The 19,815-nt window shown below is 40.2% G+C and overlaps 1 protein-coding gene across 1 annotated transcript in view; it reads right to left on the bottom strand.

Annotated features, from left to right (window-relative positions):
• PHEX (phosphate regulating endopeptidase homolog X-linked) overlaps positions 1-19,815 on the bottom strand; it is a 270,635-nt gene that overhangs the window by 156,223 nt on the left and 94,597 nt on the right. The window lies entirely within an intron of this gene.

The following is a 19,815-nucleotide window of genomic DNA, read 5'->3' on the forward strand; positions in this document are numbered from 1 at the left end:
CTACAAAAGTTCTTTCCTTCATCCTGTTCTGTTCAACATGTTTATCACTTACTTGAGTGACAGCATAGATTATGTGCTTTCAAATCTGCAGATATCACTAAGCTAGGAGGAATAGCTAATACATTAAACAATAGAATCAGGAGTCCAAATATCTCAGCAGGCTAGAACCATGGGCTAAAACCTGCTCTTGCTCTAAGAATTGAAATTTAGTAATGACAAACTCCTACTAAGTTGGGTTTTTGGTTTTACTTTTTGGGGGAGGGGGTTGGGTATTTTTTAAGCAATAGTACAAGAACAGGATAGGGGAGAGATCGCTAGAAAGCATTTCATGTGAAAAAAATCTAGATATTTTAATAAACTGCATGCTTGATATGGGAACAAAATGACAAAACCACTCTAGTATCTATGCCAAGAAAACTCCAAACGGGGTCATGGAGATTTGGACATAACTGAACAACAACAATACATGCTGAATATGAGTTCTCAGACTGACATGGCAACCAAAATAATTAACGCAATTGTATACTTAAGGATGGATGGCTTTTTTTGGCATGGGGGACAATAGCTTGGCATCCCATGACTTATCTTCAGTCCAATCTGGGGCTGTGTAACAGATGGTTAGGATCTTACCACATTAGTCCTTGACTGGCATAGCCTCTGAAAATGAAAGGTCACCTTCCCTCCTCAGATACAATCCTCAGCTTCAAGTCCAAAGAGTCAATAGTGGCATAGCAGCCAAAAGGAGTAATATTCCCCTAGGCTGCATTACTAAAGGAATAGTTCCCAGACAATGAAGGTATAATCTCTCTCTGGTAAACCTTCAGCTTGTGTCCATTTCTAGGTATCACACTTTAGAAGGGATATTGACAAGCCAGAATGAAATCAAAGTTGGAGTAAATAATCCTTTATAATTCTAAATCCTCTGAACCTATTATGCTGAGGAGACTAAAAACCAAAACTAATGAAGAATAGCTAAAGGCCATAGGGATGCTTAGCTCGAAAAAAAGATTTAGAGAGATATGATAATAATGTTCAAATATTTGAAAGATTGCTATACAGAAGAGGATTTGAACTTGTTCTGCTTGGTCCTACAGAGCAGAAATAAGACCAGTGAATGAAAGTCATAGAGAAACAGGTGTTAGTTCAATATAAAGAAAAGTGCCTTAAAATGAAAAATAAAGTTGTAATGCTTTACTTTGGTGGATACTGAATTATTAATAACATGATAACCATAGCTACCAAAAACTCTATAGGCTCACAAAGTGCTTTCCAAAATATAGGATGGTAAGGTTTACAAAGTGCTTTCCCCACAAACCCCTGAGATTACAAAAATGTCTATCCAGAATGTTCAGGACACACAGAAGGTGCTAACCCCAGAGACCTTCCAGATTGAACAGTCAGCATTCCTTCTTTCCACATAAAGATTGTGTGCCCTATTTGGAAGTACCTCTCTGTTAACACGTAAGGGTAAATCAGCTTAATTTCCTTTCAGCTTTGTTCCTAAACTTGAACCCTATATAACATGTAACACATAGAGGTTGGGGGGGGCCTGGCCCCCTATTTTGGCTCTCCTTTCTGATGGATAACTTAAAAAATTCAGAATTGGAATCACTGATGTTCAATTCCAGAAGTTCAAAAGTTCACCAGGACCACAGACACCGATTATGTCCCTAAGACCTCAGGATCAAACTGGGTAGGAACAACCTATAAGGGATCATTCAGCATGTCAAATACCTAGTGAGTGCCTAGAGTTCAGGTGGAACACAGTAAGTTGCCCTTGACTCCAGACAAGGTCATAAGACTGAAGACTCCAAGTGTGCAGAAAGTTAGGGGGCTGTGTTTAGCCTTAGCCCGGGGAGGAGTTCTTTAAATGTATTAGAACTACTCTAGGCACCCTTATCTGAAAATTAGTAACCTTCTGGACTGATCACCCAACGGTTCTGTAGGCAGTGCTGCAATCTGTTGAAATTTCCTAGTCCTCTTCTACATTCATTCTTTCTTTCATTTCATTTCATTCTCTCTCTCTCTCTCTCTCTCTCTCTCTCTCTCTCTCTCTCTCTCTCTCTCTGGCAAGATAATAGACACTGTGGTCCTTTATAGAGCTAAACTACCAAGCATTCAAATTCTATCTCACAGAGGGCAATTCCAATGGGCTGGCCATTTTGTTTGAATGCCAAACATATGTTTGCCTAAAAGACTTTTATGGAGAACTCACGCAAGGCAGGCACTCACATGGTGGTCAGAAGAAATGATACAAGGACATGCTCAAGGTCTCTCTGAGAAACTTTGGAATTGAGTACATGACATGGGAAACCAGCAGAGGACTGCCTAGCATGGCATACCTGCTAGGTGCTGTCCTCTGTGAGCAAAGCAGAATTGCAGTAGCTCAGAAGCAACATGAGACATACAAATTTAGAGGTATCTCTACTCCAAATGTCTCTACTCCAAAATATCTACTCCAAATGTACTCTACTCGTGCCTGACCCATGCTAGAGCCTTCTGAACTCATATTGCTCTGATCAGCCACAATATATACATTGTACTTTGACTCCAACATCATGATGTCATTTTGGTCCTCTTTGATAATGAAGGACAACGACCAATCAACTATCAATGAAATGCCCAGCATATGACTATACACTGGCCAGTAGTCACTCTGATATCCTGGTAAACAAGACATTATGATTCAGAAGCAAAGAATCTCAGACCCACCAACAGGGACCTCTTTATCAGATATTTCTGTATTGTCTTCTATTGATACTTATTTGGTAGACTGAGCAACCTTGACAAACCCAACATCAATCCTACACAAAGATGACTCGAGGGGAAAAAGTGAGGCTGGAGGCACAGCCTTCCCTCACTTAAAGCTAATTCACTGCAAGTCATGACTTCCCCTCCCCAATGTTATGGTCCCCTTTGAGAACAAAGGACAAACAACAACAAAAACCACTCCTTCACTTAGGACAACCCCGGATTAATAAGGGAAGCTAGAACATGTAGTAGTTAAACAAACTGTTGTCCAGGATTAGGCATTCACTAGCCCCAGTATCCTAACAAGAGGCTTTCTCCCTTTCTACCTTCCCTGCCCCCACCCAAGCTTCTCTGCATAATCTATTTTATGTTATGTCTAGTATTGTTTGTAGATTTTTCTTTCTTACAGTGGGTGAATCTAGCTCTAAGATGTCCCCAGGGACAATGTAGGATAAGATGATTAACCTTTATGGCTCAGTCACTGTGATATATCTTTTGCCGTGGCATTTTTATACAAGAGAAGATCCGGCTTTGAAGTTCCCTAAGAAAGGTTCCTTTGAATTACAAAAATTAGTCCATCTGAAAGGAGCAATCAAGACCAATCACCCTTGCTAGATGAATGCTTGTTTTCTCTGACATTAGGCAGCAGCTAAAAAGAAAATTCTATTTAGTGTTTTCAGCTACAAGAAAAAGGAAGAGGGGCAACTAGGTGGCACAATGGATAAAGCACCAGCCCTGGATTCAGGAGGGCCTGAGTTCAAATATGACCTCAGACACTTGACACTTACTAGCTGTGTGACCCTGGGCAAGTCACTTAATGCTCATTGCCCTGCCCCCCCCCCCAAAAAAAAAGAAAAGAAAAGAAAGAAAAAGAAAGAGACTTAGGGGGGAGGCTGCTAGAGTGAAAGGGGAAAGGACTAGTTTGAAAACTAGTTGGGACCAGTTGAAAGATACACTGCTGACAGTTGCCACAGAAGGCTGTGAGGTGCCTGCTCCGAATGCCCCAGAGCCTGCTCCAAGGGCCCCAGCCCTTTGCACACTCTACTCCATACAGCTGGAGTACCACCTGGATCTATGTTCAGAATCAGGGACAACAACTTCCACCTCTGGGTCAGTCCTCTACCCCTTTAAAAACAGAGACATAGAAAATTATAGGATATAAGGGAACCCCAGTTGACCACTACCCCCCCCCAAGACCCTTATGAGCTCCAACTCAGACAAAAGGTTATAGGTCAGGTGAAGGAAGTTCAAGGGAGTAAGGAGGACATAAAGATACCTTTTCCACTACTACTAAGCCTTGAAAATAATTAATTCCCACAGAAGGCTAATCTACCCCCATATTAATCCATGTACCTTGTTGACCTATGAAATTGCATGATTGGAAGTCATACTTCCCCCCAAAATTGAGCTAATCCATCTTTGAAGCATACCTTCTGACCTAGATACACACCAAGCAGCTTCTAACCGTATTTTTGGGAAGGGATTTATGGGCTTTACTATAGGACAAATCAGGATGGCCCAAAGAAATTCCCCAAGACCCTAATCAAGTCTTGGGACCTCAGACTAAGCTAACTGGGGCTCTCAGAGAAATGTTTCCCCAGAAAATAGATTGGAGTGAGATAAGTCTCTGAATCCAACAGAAGGATGACTATTTTAGGGACTATTACTCCTAGCTTTGGAGGTATCCAAGGGAACCTGGAGAATAAAAAGAAGCTCTAAATACCCATTTCATCAACAGCCTTCAGGAACCCCTAAAAACAGATATGCAGAAGGCCCTGATTACTATACACATGACCACTCTGGAGGAAGTATTACAAGTTACCTTTGGTCTTTTTGGACAAGATAAGTCTAAAATGGAAAAGAGGGGGGAAAACTCACTATGCTGTAACTACAACAGGCAGAGAGATCAATCTCTCCTCTCCAGCAAGGGCCCTTTGAAGGAAGAAGCTGATTAGTACATTACTCCCTCCTTGGAGACACCTGTGCTTACTCTAAGCAGAAGGGACACTGAAGAAATTAATGCCCTTCCCAATTCCTAAGAAAATCCAATGACACAGCCAGATAGGAGTCCCCACAGATCTTTTCCCCTTAACCATCCTTCTTTTCTGTCTGAAACTAACCTTAACATCCATTACATATCAAGGGAAAATCCACCCCATGTCTGACGGATACTGGTACTACTAGGTCTGTATTGCAGGTGCTTGATTTCCCCACTAGGACAGGTTCCAATAAATATGTCTCAGGTCTCAGAGATGTAGGCCAAACCATCCCATACCCCATTTCTGAGTTCTTATCTCTCTCTATACTAGATGGAGAACAAGTCCAGTTTCTTATGAATCCAATCATCCCCATAAACTTGCTGGGTCATACCACCCCCCTCTGTCAGTGGGGTTGCTATATTCATTGAACTCAGGAGGGCTTGAAACCAAATATCCCCATCCTCTCGTTTCCCTTGTTCCCCATTCCTGCTGATGAGAATTGCATAGACCTCTCTTGGCTCGATGCAGTACCTAACTCTCATTAAGTCTCCCAGGAGACGGATGCTGACTATTTCCAAGGGGACCCAATTGTCATCCGATATAAAAAAGCACTTGCCTTTCCCCTCTCACAAATCATACCCTTTACCTCATGAAGTAGACAAAGGTATTAAAACTGTCCTCCATGGGCCTCTTATCACTGGGGTTATAGGGAAGACTAGATCCCCTCGTGACACCCTTATTTTACCTTTCCCAAAACCAGGGAAGCTTGTACCAGAGAGGAAGGAAGTCTATCACTTCCTTAAAGATGAACAGCTTATTAATTTTTTGTGATCCCTTTACATTCCATGGTGCCCAATTCATGGACAATTCTCAGTCCTGTTCCTCTAGTGCCTCCTATTTTTCAGTTATTGACTAATGTCTTGACATTTTTGCCATCCACATCCTCCCAGACAGCCAGTTTTCTTCACTTTTAAAGGGGAATAGTATACCTAGACTTGCCTCCCTCAGAATTTGTGAAGTTCTCCTGCCATCTTTTTCACCCAGTTACAATGAGATGTCAAGATGTTCAATCCTTCCACTTTCCCCAGGATCTACTTTGAACTAGGATGTGGATGATCTCCTGCTTTGCTCCCTACCTAATCTCCTGTCAAGAAATCAGGCTCTCAGGGGCAGCTAGGTGGCGCAGTGGATAAAGCACCAGCCCTGGATTCAGGAGGACCTGAATTCAAATCCGGCCTCAGACACTTGACACTTACTAGCTGTGTGACCCTGGGCAAGTCACTTAATCTTCATTGGCCCAAAAAAAAAGAGAGAGAGAAGAAAAGAAAAGAAATCAGGCTATCACCCTGTTCATGTTTTTTGGTGAGCTGCAAGAAGCTCCAGAAAGCTCTTTCCTCAATTCATTTACCTAGGATTTATATTTCAAAGAGTCAGCAATGTCTCACATCACATTTAGTCCAAGGCTTTGTCAATAGCAGCTCCAAATAAGAAAGAATTGTGGGCACTTTGGGGAAAGGCTAGCTACTGCCCTGAACTACTCCACCATCATACAACCTTTGAAAAGACTTACCACTAAGGATAGCCCAGATCACCAGCTCCCATGGTCCCCAGGGGCACAGGAGGTACTCACTTGCCTCTGGAATTCTCTCCTTGCTACTCCTACCCTAGGGCTCTCCAATTATAACAAGCCCTTCATGCTCTTTTTTCATGAAAAACAAGGATTTGCCTCAGGAGTTCAGCCTGTGGCTTATTACAGTCTTCCATCTTGATCTGGTAGCTAGGGAGCCCTTGTGCTGTAGTTAAAGCCCTGGTAGAGAAAGTGCAATCTTTTTTTTTTAGTGAGGCAATTTGGGGTTAAGTGACTTGCCCAGGGTCAAACACAGCTAGTAAGTGTTAAGTGTCTGAGGCCGGATTTGAACTCAGGTACTTCTGACTCCAGGGCCGGGCCGGTGCTCTATCCACAGCACCACCTAGCTGCCCCCCAATCTTTTTTTTTTAAATTTATGGAATAAAACAAACATTTCCATAAAATAGTATAATAAAAAAGATGATTGCACATGAAACTGTAAATCTATTATGTACAACTTGCTATTCCCTTTAAGTATATGATAAAGTTATCATGCAAATTTCTTTTTTTCCTTTTATTTCTTCACTTCCCTCCCCACCCTAGACATGGCTACCATTAGATACAAATAGGTATGTGTGTATGTGGCCTGGCAGAATTCAACCCTATTCTATACATACTTCTATTTTTAGTTCTTTCTCTGGATAAGAACAACTTTGAGCAAATAAGTCATTTTGACTATTATAAATACCCAAATTAACTATAGAGAACGTCCAGTCTTTGGTCTTTGGATACCCCCTTATGGTACAACTCTCACATGATGCTTGGAAGATTTTACAACATGAGACCACCCAACACTTCTTTTACCCCTATCCTAACACCCTCTAAGTCCTCGTTGGCCAGATCCAAACTGCTGTTTCTCACCAAAAAGGTTACTCTTTCCCAATACCCTGTCCTTAACCCAATGACCCTTCTCCTGATCCCTCCTAAATCCTGAGGACATCCATTCAGATCATGACTGACTCTCTGTCCATAAGCTTCTTCTCCCTAATCCCTTCTCTTGGATGTTGTCCTTGATATCCTGGACCACATCCTACCTGTTGATTGTTCCTGCCTTAGGGATAAAAAGGGGAACTTCCTATAGAGGTTTACTGTCTGCTCCCCCACTGCTGTTTTGGTTTAAGAATCTTTGCCTGACTGCTCACCAGCCCAGGTCACTCTCAGGAAGGCTGGCATTTTGAACAAGGACTGACTGCCAGTATTTACACTGATAGCAGATTTGCCTTTGGGGTTGTACATAATTTTTCCACTTCTGGAAGCTCAGAGGTTTGGTGGGGGGTGGGGGGGTTCTTTGTTTGTTTTTGGTTTTTTGCAGGACAATGAGGGTTAAGTGACTTGCCCAGGTCACACAGCTAGTAAGTGTCAAGTGATTGAGGCCAGATTTGAACTCAGGTCCTCCTGAATCCAGGGCCAGTGCTTTATCCACTGTGTCACCTACCTGCCCCCAGCTCAGAGGTTTTTAATGGCAGTTAGAATACCTATCTGCAATCCTGCATATTGTTAACATATTTTAGCCTACTCTTTTAAGCCATGCAGCTTGCAAGCTATATAGCTCCCTTCCTTTCTCACTATTTGCAAACGTCAGACTCACAAGTCCTTAGCTGCCTTTGTCAGCCAAGGGCATGCCCACCATTGACCATGCAGCCAAGAGGCACCTTTCTCTGACCACTTCTCTTTTCAATTCCCTGTTCCAGTGTTCCTGTGACACCTGGCTCTCCTCCATCTCTCTGGGGCCACCTGGTGACTACTACTGAGACTATGCAAGCAACTTGGAGGAAGGAAGCTTGGTTTGGCTCCTGATGATATAGGTCTCCAAAAAAAGGTCATAAAGTCATCCCTGTGCTCTTCTCCACTCCTGGGTTCCCACTGTCCACTCCTTGGATCATGCAAACCAAATAGAATAGTAGAGGAAATCCTAAGGGATTGGGAAGTGCCTGGGCTCACTCAAGCAGCTAAATTAATCTGTCACCAATGCTCCATTTGCATGCAGTACAATCCAGTGATTAGAATTTAGACCACTCCAGGAGCTCATCTCCTTCCCAGGGGACCATTTGTTAACATCCAGATAGACTTCATTGAATTTCTCCCTAAGGAAGTTATAATAATGGGCATGTTCTCAGGATGGACAGAAACCTCTCCATGCAGAAAGGCTGATGCCAACACTGTTGCAAAGAAATTGCTCAAGGAATTCATCCCCAGGTTTGAAGTCCCACTGATCATAGACTTAGATTTAGATCAAAGATTTAGACAGGGGGACACATTTTACAGGTCTGGTCATCTCCCAGGTAGAAAATAGCCTGGGCATACAGCAGAAGCTACACTGTGGGTACCAAGTCTTCAGGGAAATATAAAAGGAAAAATCAAGACATTAAAACAGTTGTCTAAAATGTGTTAACAAACAAGGCTCAGTTGGGTCAAGGCCCTAGCACTGATCCTTATGCAAGACCAGAATCTGATCAACAGGATCATTTCCTAAGAATGCCCTACACCAGGCCAACCCTGCAGTAATCAATGATGACTCTGTTATCTTACTGCTCTGCTTTCCAGATAGCTTTCAAGCACATCATCAGCACTATCTCAGCTACTTTACCTCAGCCACTCACAGAACCAAGCCACTAGCTGGAACCAGGAAACTACACTGACATTGAACAATTTAGGAGAAGGCAAAGTCTTGAACCCCCGCTGGCCTCAACTTATCCAAGTGATCCTTACCACCCATACTATAGTCAAGGTATGAAAGAGACTTCATTGGGTACATATCAGCTACTGCAAAGAAGAATACCATGACTTTGACCATAGGAAGTTACAGTCAGAAGGAAAGGTCTGACACCCCTAGAATCTAAAGCAGAGGAAACCCCCTCCCTCTTGTGCCAAGAACTCCAGTGAGCCAAGGGCCTAGAGGTGAAGAGCAGGTATAGATGGGAACTATCCAGACTGGCAAGTGTATCATTTGAAGGAAACCTGAAGATAGGTTATGATCACTGTATTCTCTTGGGGTTCACCTTCCTGGCAGTGGTGGGTTAGGACAAATATTCTGTCATTAAGGCCACTTCAGCAAATGTGGACTCTGATTAATAGCTCATAAACTTACTACAGTTCTCACTAACTGTTCATCACCACCACCATCATCATGGCCTGCTTCATCCAAGTAGGATAAGGGATTCACTATAACCCTGAACAATTGCACCTTCTGAAAGGAAATATGTGGATCACAGTGTTTTAAACAGTACTAACTTTTTTAGTTTGACTTGCCATTCTAAGCCATTCCTTGTCATTTTGCCAACTAAAATACAAGAATATGCTTCACTACCAAATTCACTCTAACAATATCAATCTACAAATGTCATCATTCCTAAGTATGATGACTAAATATGTTGGTTTTGTTTTCAGTCATTTCAGTGTTTTCTGACTCTTTGTGACCTCATTTGGGGGTTTCTTGGCAAAGGTACTGGAGGGGCTTGCCATTTTCTTCTCCATTTCATTTTAGATAAGGAAACTGGGGCAAACATGGTTAAGTGACTTGCCCAGGGTCAAATAGCTAGTAAGTGTCTGAGTCCAGATCTGAACTCAGAAAGATAAGTCTTCCTGACCCCAGGCTCAGCACTCTATCCACTGTCCCACATGGCTGCTCATATATTTCTAAATTGAGCTTACTAAGGAGTAAGCTCCAAAAAGCCAGAAGCCACACCTAATTTAAACTTTTTATTTCTACCAGTGAGAAGCAATATAGCATAGCAGATAGAGGGATGGCCTTAGAAACAGGAAAATTTGGGTTTTAATATTGCTTCTGGCACATGCTAGCTGTGAGACCCTGAACAAATCACTTAACCTCTCAGTACCCACAAGACAACTTTCTAAGACTATTAATACCAGACAAGCTGCCCCATAGGGGGAGAGAATTCCTTAAACCAATAGAAATCAGAAGTCCAGACCTAGAAAGAAAATTCCTCCACCTTGTCCAATACTTAGCCCCAAATGAACTGAAATAGAATACTATTTCAGTTGGTCTTGAAAGGATTTGGTCTTAAAAAGGTTTTACTTGAGTTGGATTTAACTCAAAAATAATTTGAATAAATTATAACAAAATTATATTTTGGCATTAATTTTATAAATCATTTGTAGTGACAGAAAATTCATTTGAAATATATGGATGATTGAAGCCAAATGAATTTTGAGTCTCCAATTATCTATGTAATTTGTTATCATAGACCCATGTCCAGCAATCTTAAGTGACTCAATGATATCCTTTTAGTGATAAAAGATTCTTTTCTACCAAAAATAAGTGTATCAAAAAAGCATAGGCTCAGGGCAGCTAGGCGGCGCAGTGAATAAAATATGACCTCAGACACTTGACACTTACTAGCTGTGTGACTCTGGGCAAGTGACTTAACCCTCACTGCCCCGCCAAAAAAAAAAAAAAAAAAGCATAGGCTCTCAGGGTTGGAAAGAATCTTAGAGATCATCTAATTAAACATATATCAAAGTCTAAACAATCATTTATTTGCTTTTGAGTCAAATGGAGGAACCTATTAGCCAACATATATATATGTATATATATATATATATATATAATTATTTATTTATTTCTAGTTATGAGATAGGAATACTTATTGCCTGTTACTCTGTTCTTGAATTCAACATCCTGCCAAATTCAGCTCATATTGGGTTGCAGCAGAGCCAAGGAAAATATTGGAGGAAAAAATATTACATCCCCCCAAATGTCATGTTGATAACAAAATGAAAATATTTTGACAGTTGAGGATATTGCATTCTTCCCTCTTTTTCCATCCCATCTTTTCTGCCTTATGCCTCTCTCTCTCCCTATTACCAGAAATTTTTAGAATAGCATCAATTCCCCAGTGTAATGAAGAGTATGCTGGGCTTGAAGAAGTAATGAAGAGCTGCATTTGACTTCTACACTTACTATCTATGGGAGGTTGGGTAAGTCATTAAACTCTTGTATCTTAGGCATCAATTTAGGATTGATCTAGCTAATCATAAAAGCTGACAATCAAAGTTACTTCTACTGTTTCTCTGAAATTTAGAGTGAAATGGGTGGATTCATTGGTGAATGGCTTCTTCCCAAGAAGAGAACACTGGTCTACTCAGGGGAGTCAAATCCCTAGAGTTGCTGTGAAGGTTCCAACCCAGAAAACATTTATAATGTGTCATTGTTATAACAAAATATTGCCTAGTAACCAAGCAAACGGCAGATACAAACATTTAACAATCTGGCAGGTTGTAGTAGCCAAGATAGAACAGTGAAAGCACTAGATTTGAAGTCAGAGGATGGGGATTGGAATTCTGGTCCTCATTAATGCTTTCCACCTGTGTGATCAAAGACAAGCTAACTTATCCTTTCCTGAGCTCAGTTTTCCCTTCTGTAAAGAGAGGTTGACTGCTAGGTTTGTATCCCAAAGTCATCCCCAAAAAGAAAAAAAGACCTATTTGTAGAAAAATAATTATAGCAGCTCTTTTTGTAGTGGCCAAGAATTGGAAATTAAAGGAATGCCCATCAACTGGGGAATGGCTAAACAAGTCACGGTATATGATTGTGATGGGATATCATCATGCTAAAAGAAATAACAAACAGGATGATTTCAGAAAGGCCTGGAAAGACTTATATGAGCTGATATACAGTGAAGTGAGCAGAACCAAGAGAATATTGTGCACAGAGACAGCAATATTGTTCAAAGAAGAACTGTGAATGACTTTAAATAAAAATGTTTATTATAATTATTATTTTAAAAAGAGAAAGGGGGGTTTTAATGTCTAAGGACCCATTCAGGGCAGCTAGGTGGTGCAATGGATAGAGTACCAAGGCTGGACTCAGAAAGACTCATCTTCCTGAGTTCAAATGTGGTCTCTGATACTTATTACCTGTGTGACCCTGGGCAAGTCACTTAACCCCATTTTGCCTTATCAATAAAATTAATTGGAGAAGAAAATGTCAAACAACTCCTGTATCTTTGCCAAGAAAACCCCAAATGGGATCGCAAAGATTTAGACATGACTAAAAAATGACAACAATAACAAAGGACCCATTCAACTCTAATTTCTGTGACCCTTAAAGGAAATTTTTCTAAACAAGTCAGAAAGTTTCTAAATCAAATTTGAAGACACAGAGAAATGTAGCTTTAGAATTATAGATAGGCATCAAGCACAAGCAAATCCTGTACCCTCTGGAGTCTGTCCATCAACAAACATCTATTTAACATCTACTTTGTACTAGGCCCTGGGGATACAAGGACAGAGTTGAAATAGCCCTCTGCCCTCAAGGAGATTATTTTCTAGAGGAGAATACATTGAATGTTGGGCTTGGAGTCCAGAAGACTTAGATCTAAATCCTACCTCTGACACTAGAGATAACCTTTTATAACTTTATCTTGCTATAAACCTTTCACTGTGATAAACTTTAGTGGAGCTCTTGTGTCAGGACCTCACTCTAGGTTTGTGTTTTAACTTTGCCCAAATTTCATTGAATGTTTAGATTTAGCTGCTGATATACTTCTCAAGCAATCCACATGCCTTATCTGGAAACAGCTTAAGTGCAGTAGTCTATGTGTTTGAACCGTTTTTAGAAACTGCCCACAGGAAAGCTGCTCAATTGAGCATGTCCTTGTTTGTATACCCTTGTTTGAATTCTATAGAATGTAAAACTTATAAAAGCTTGGGGGAGACAGACACCTTGCAATTTGATTTTAGGAAAAATCACTTCATTCATTCATTCATTCATTCAAGAAGCATGTATTGAGTGCCTACAATAACCCAGATAGTATGCTAGGCCCTAGGGATACAGAGACAAAGGTAAACCAATCCCTGCACTCCAAGAACTTTACATCCTAAGGGGAATAGGAGAGAGGGAACAATATTATGATCATATAGAAGCATATACAAAATTCAAACAAAAAATATGTTATGGAAAGTCACTGGGGGGTAAAAGGAAAGGCCTCATGCTGAAGGTGGTCCTTAAATTGAGTATTTGAAAGAAATTAAGGATTCTAAGAGGTAGAAGTCAGGTAGGAGAGGGACAGAGAAGATGTATAGTGAAGACACCCATGAAGTTGTAAGAATAGACAGGCTAGGCAAAATTGGGATCTTCAGAGACCAGTAACAATAAATCACATTTATGTAACATTTTATGACTGTTGGAGCTTCAATTATCATTTTGTTCTTTTTGGACAAGTGTTCTGCAACATGCCTTTAATTGGGGAGGGTAGATGTCATGACAAAGACCTGAAACACACTGAGATGGGATGGGAGGGAGAGGGAAAGAACAGAGCAGAATTTGGACAGAGAAAAAGCTCATTAGGGGTGAGGCCACCATCTGGGAGCTTCCCATTTTAACTAATTTTTTTGCTAAACTCATTCATTTCTAAGTACTGAGACAACTTGCACTGTCACAAACTCTGGGACAAAATCCTAATGTCCCTCCCTAGTTATGGTTCAGGAGGTTACAAAGTCCTTTCCCAAATATATTTTAGCCTCACAACAGCCCTGTGAGAGAGTCATTCCCATTTTACAAATGAGGACAATGAAGTGAGGCTTAGAAAGAATAAATGACTTGGCCACTCTCACAGCTAGTAATGAATTGAGCCAAGATGGAAATCCAAGTCTTTTTATTCTAGAGCTCATTGGGATCAATAGCTATTTATAACCATGCTTTATGGTTTTCAAAACCATACAAATAGCATCTCATCTTCACACCCCTGGGAGGTAGGTACTATTATCATCACCATTTTACAGATAAGGAAACTGAGGCAAATAAAAGTTAAGTGACTTGCCAAGGGTGACCCAACTAGTAAGTTTTTTGTTGTTGTTGTTGTTGTTTGTTTTTGGTGAGGCCATTGGGGTTGACTTGCCCAGGACCATACAGCTAGTAAGTATCAAGTATCTGAGGTCACATATGAACTCAGGTCCTCCTGAATCCAGGGCTGGTGCTCTATTCACTGTGCCACCTAGCTGCCCCAACTAGTAAGTTTTTGAAGCTAAATTTGAAGTTGGATCTTCCTGACTCTAGGTGCAGCACTCTTCTAGATTTAGATTTTGAATAGACCTTGGAACCCATCTAATCCAATCCCTCATTTTACAGATGAGAAGACTGAGGCCTAGAGAAGTTAAATCATTTGCTGAAAGGCACATTGTGAGAAGAAAGATTTGAACCCATGTCCTCCTCCAAATCCAGGACCTTTCCTGCCCTATTACACTGCCTCTAGTTTAGTGCTATTTCTGCCACAGTGGACTGCCTCAATCACTTCTAATCTGCCTATCCTTAGAACATGCAAAATATCACAAACAGATAAGAATTAATACTTATTTTAGACTATATACAAAAATACTAAACACAATCTTCTTTGACAATACAATTCAACCAAGGTTGAGAAATACTGACCCTCTGAAAATTCCTCTGTTATATTTAACTAAAATTTTTAATGTTTTGCTACTTATATTTGCAACTTATTTTGTCCTTAGTGGTGATGGAAAATACCTGGTCACCATCTCCTAGATGCATCTTAAAATATACACACAGAGAATCTATTTTGTTTCCTTAATTTACATCTTTCATGTGGCCAAAAAAAAAAAAAGCTTTTAGTAGTAACAAACTTTTAGTTAAATGGATCCTGCCTTAGGGCAGGAAGTTTAACAACAACAATAATAACATTTGGTGCTATTTATTTAGCATTTTAAAGTTTACAAATGAATTTTGCAAATATTGTCTCATTTGAACCTCACAACAATCTTAAGAAGTAGGTACTATTGGGGGCAGCTAGGTGGCACAGTAGATAAAGCACCAGCCCTGGATTCAGGAGTACCTGAGTTCAAATCCAGCCTCAGACACTTGAAACTTACTAGCTGTATGACCCTGGGCAATCACTTAACCCCAATTGCCTCACAAAAAAAAAAAAAAAAGAAGTAGGTACTATTACTATCACCATACAGATGAGGAATCTGTGGCAAGCAGAGGTTAACTGACTGCCTCAGGGTCACATAGCTAGACTGAATTTGAACTTAGATATTCAGATCCAGTGAATTTTCATTTTTATTTTTGCATTCCTGGCATTTAGTAAAGTATTTTTGCAAACTGCACTTCATTAATATTTGCTCATTACAATTGTCTTCTCATTGATCTGAGTTCTCTGTCTACCACTGTAGGTGTCAAATGCTCCATGGCTTCCTATCCAGAGGATTCATCATCCATTTTTTTCCTTTTTTTCTCATTTTCAATATGCAATGCATCCATTTACTTTTCTGATCATACATGTCCTTGCTGATGTTTTTTATTCTGCTTCTCAGGCATAAATCATTGTTAGTAATGATGAGAAAATTTATAAAATCTGTATACTGTGAGCTTGGGGAAAACATCTCATCAGAAAAAAGTAACCTTATAGGTTAAAAAGAAAACAAAACAAAACCCCAGATCCACTGGGCTACATAAATAGAGACTCTCAGGCTGTCAAGGACAGAATAAGCCTGATTAATTTCCATCTTAAAAGGAAACTATCACTGTCATAGAGATTTCCTGCTCCACCAGGATATTCTCTTAAGACTAACCTTAGAGAAATGCATTATCCCTCTGGAACAAACCTGATTCTCCCCCAGATCAACTAATTCCCTGTCCCTATTACTCAACTTCCCAAATAAGGAAATTGTCTGAGCAGCCTGACCTGATAGGCACCTTTTGCCATCAGTAATGTAGTCCTTGGGGTTGCTCAGGTGTGTTCAATTCTTCATTACCCTATGGACCATAACATGCCAATGTTGTCCATGGAGTTTTCTTGGCAAAGATACTGAAGGAATTTGCCATTTCCTTCCCCAGTAGATTAAGGCAAACAGAGGACAATTGACTTGCCCAGGGTCATGCAGCAAGTAAGTGTCAGGCCAGATTTAAACTCAGATCTTCTTGACTCCAGGCCCAGTGATCTATCCACTGAACAACCTAGCTACCTCAATGGTTTCACAGCTATGTAAAACTATATACATACATATGTATGCATATATACAAATAAACACATATATACGCATATGGATTTATATATACATATAGATCTTAAAATACTTATATATTTGAATGGGTTATCTCCCTTTGTTCCATGGAGTTGCTATCCACCTGGCAACTGCTCATCAGCTAATGCTAATTAACCGGATTATCTCCTAGATTTACTTATTGATTTGTTGCCCTCCATTCAGTCAAACAATTTGAGGTAAGAGGAGTTACTCCCCAGAAGGATCTTGGGACCTCTGGATTGAAGAATTCCCCAACAGTAACATGATATAGCCCATTTATATTTGCCATGCTTATTTCTACAACTCTTTGAATTAATTATAACTAATTCTAGGGTGTCTACCAGATTTTGGCCATGTCACCCTCTGAAAAGGAGTAAACTATTTTCTATAAAATTTAGGAATCTCCTTACATCCAAGGGCTGATACAGCACTCAGAATTAATCTCTCCATCTAAATACACTCTCCTCTCTTGGCTTCTGTGATACTGCACTGTCATGATCTTCCTATCTTCCCAACTACTCTTTTGCTAGCTCCTCATTCACCTACTCCTAAACACAGATGCTCCCTAGAACCTTATTTATTTTGGACATGGAGTAGCAAGGATCACATTCATGCACTAGTGAATAATCCAGATTCCTAAAATCTAACTTATTCCTTGTCTTCCTCTATATACTCTCTCCTTTGGTAATCTCACATACTCACATAACTTTGGTTATCACCTCTTTGCAGATGACTCAAGCCTATTTTTTTACTTATAACTTCTTACTAGACCTCTAATTTCATAGTTCTAATATCCTCTTAGATATCTTTAGCTGTTTATTCCACTAGGACCTCAAATTCAGCATCATCTTCCCTGCTAAAACTTGCCCCATTCCTTAATGTCTTCGTTTTTGCTCAGAGTACCTTCAAACATCCTTCCAATCACACAGATTCATAATCTTGTAATTATCTTTGACTCCTTGTTGTCCAAATCCCATGCCTCCAACAATTTGGCACATTCTGTTGTTTCTACCTCTACCATTTCTCTATCCATATCCACCTCCGATTTCCACTGTACCAGTCCTAGTTCAGGTTCTCATATCTTCCCATCTTGACTATTCCAGTAGCTCCTTAACTAGTAGTAGTAACTCCCTAACTGCATCTATCCTCTCCCCTCTCTAATCCATTCACCATACCACTGCCCATGTAATCTTGCTAATATGCCACAAGAAACAGTTCACTTTTCTGTGCAAAAATTTTCAGTAGCTTCCTGTTAGCTACTGTACAAAGTTTAACCATTCATATCTCTCCAAGAGATTGTTCCCAACTATTTATCTTTATCCTTATCTCATCTTACTCCCCTTCATGTATGTTACTTCCAGCTAAACTGAACTACTTTTTATTCATCATTGTCATCATCACTGTCACCACTACCACCACCACCACCACGCCACCTTCTCCTCCACCTCTTCCTCTTTCTCCTTCGCCCTCTCCTCCTCCTTTTTCTTCCTCCTCCTCCTCCTCCTCCTGCCCCCTCCATATGTAGTCCCTCTCTCCACTTAGGGAACCATATCCTTACATGTAGCCAATAAGAACTACATCACCCTCCACCCCCCTCTAAAGACACCCCCCCCCCAGGCCTCTATGGTTCATTGCTTAGGTTTTGATGGCTTAGAGTGAGTGTAAATAGCAATTGTTTTCTGTTCTGGCCAGAAACTTTGAAGGTCTTCCATGCTCAGATTAATATTTTTAATGATAAATTAGGCTACCTTTTGTCTCAATTCTTACCTAGTTCTTAGTCATTGAATAGGTATTGCCTCAGACAAACTGAGACCTTGGAAAGACCCTAATTTAGAAAGGCCAAGACCACCCACCGCCTCCTTGGCCAGTCACCTTGACCTTTATCTTGCTGCTGGACTTCAATGATTCTGAAGGAGAAAATGAGGCTGAGAACTTTGCTTGATTCTGCCTCACAATACATACACAAGTCAAGATACACCCTCGTGATGCCATTGTTTCTCTTAGAGAAGAAGGATAAACAACAAAACAACTCATCCTACCCTTTCCCATATTGATACCTTTCTTTGCTCAAGCTATCTCTCCCCTCCTCCAATTTCTGACTGTCAAGGTCCCTCATTTCTTTCAAGGGCCAACTCAAAAGCCTTTTTCCCAATGAAACTTTTCCTAACAACACCTACCCCAACAACCAGTAAAAACAAGTTCTTCCTCTTCACTTTTTTTTCATAGCACCTTGCCCCTACTATGTTCTACCTTATAATAAGCATACGTACATAAATACATGTCATGAAACTCTGCTTGACCTCGACTCCATAGAACAAGATGTTCCCTGTGCCCTTCCCCTGCTTTTTCAGCTTCTTCTTCTCTGCCATCTTCCTCCATTAAATTCTCTCTTTTAGGGCAGGGACTATGTTTTTCTTTTTCTTTCTTTCTTTCTTTCTTTCTTCCTTCCTTCCTTTTTTTGGGGGGCAATGAGGGTTAAGTGACTTGCCCAGGGTCATACAGATGGTAAGTGTCAAGTGTCTGAGGCCGGATTTGAACTCAGGTCCTCCTGAATCCAGGGCTGGTGCTTTATCCACTGCACCACCTAGCTGCCCCCATGTTTTTCTTATTTGTATCTCCAGCACATAGCACAGTGCCTGGCACAAAGTAAGCACTTAATAGATGTTTGTTCAATTTATATATACATATGTGTGTGCATACACATGTGTTACATATTATATATAAATATGTTTATACATATAACATACATATAAGAAAATTATATATATTACATGTAATTGTTGTCATTGTTTAGTCATATCCTAATCATTCTAACTCCATTTGGGATTTTCTTGGCAAAGATACTGGAATGTTTTGCCATTTCCTTCTCTAGCTCATTTTACAGATGAGGAAATTGAGACAAAAGGGATTAAATGACTTGTCTAAGGCCAGATAACTGGTAAGTGTCTGAAGCCAGATTTGAATTCAACAAAATGAGTCTTCCCAACTTCAGACCCAGCACTCTATCTAATGTGCCATCTAGCTGCCTATATACATGTTAAATCCCTCTCTGTTGAGTCAACTCTAAAATCTTTGAGAAAACTCGTTTTTCACCTTTATATTTCTTGTACCTAGTAAGTAGTATAGTGAGAATACTAGTCTTTGAATCAGAAAGACCAGAGTTCAAATCCTGTCTCAGAAATTTGCTAGCTGTTAATTCTGGGCTTGTCCCTTAATTTCTTGGAGCCTCAGATTTCTCATCTATAAAATGCAAGTGACAATTGAGCTTATGTCATGGGGCTATTGTGGGAGGGGGGGAATGAAATAAAGTATACAAAGTACTTTGCCATACTTAAAGTGTTAAGTGTGAGCTATTGCCAATTATTATTAATTAGTATTAGTACGTAGGAAGCACTTACTGAATTTTGAATGAATTTATTTCTTTCTTCCCAATGTATCACATACTTATGTGGCATA

This window comes from Dromiciops gliroides, chromosome 3, assembly GCF_019393635.1.
Source record: "Dromiciops gliroides isolate mDroGli1 chromosome 3, mDroGli1.pri, whole genome shotgun sequence".
Lineage (NCBI taxonomy): Eukaryota > Metazoa > Chordata > Mammalia > Microbiotheria > Microbiotheriidae > Dromiciops > Dromiciops gliroides.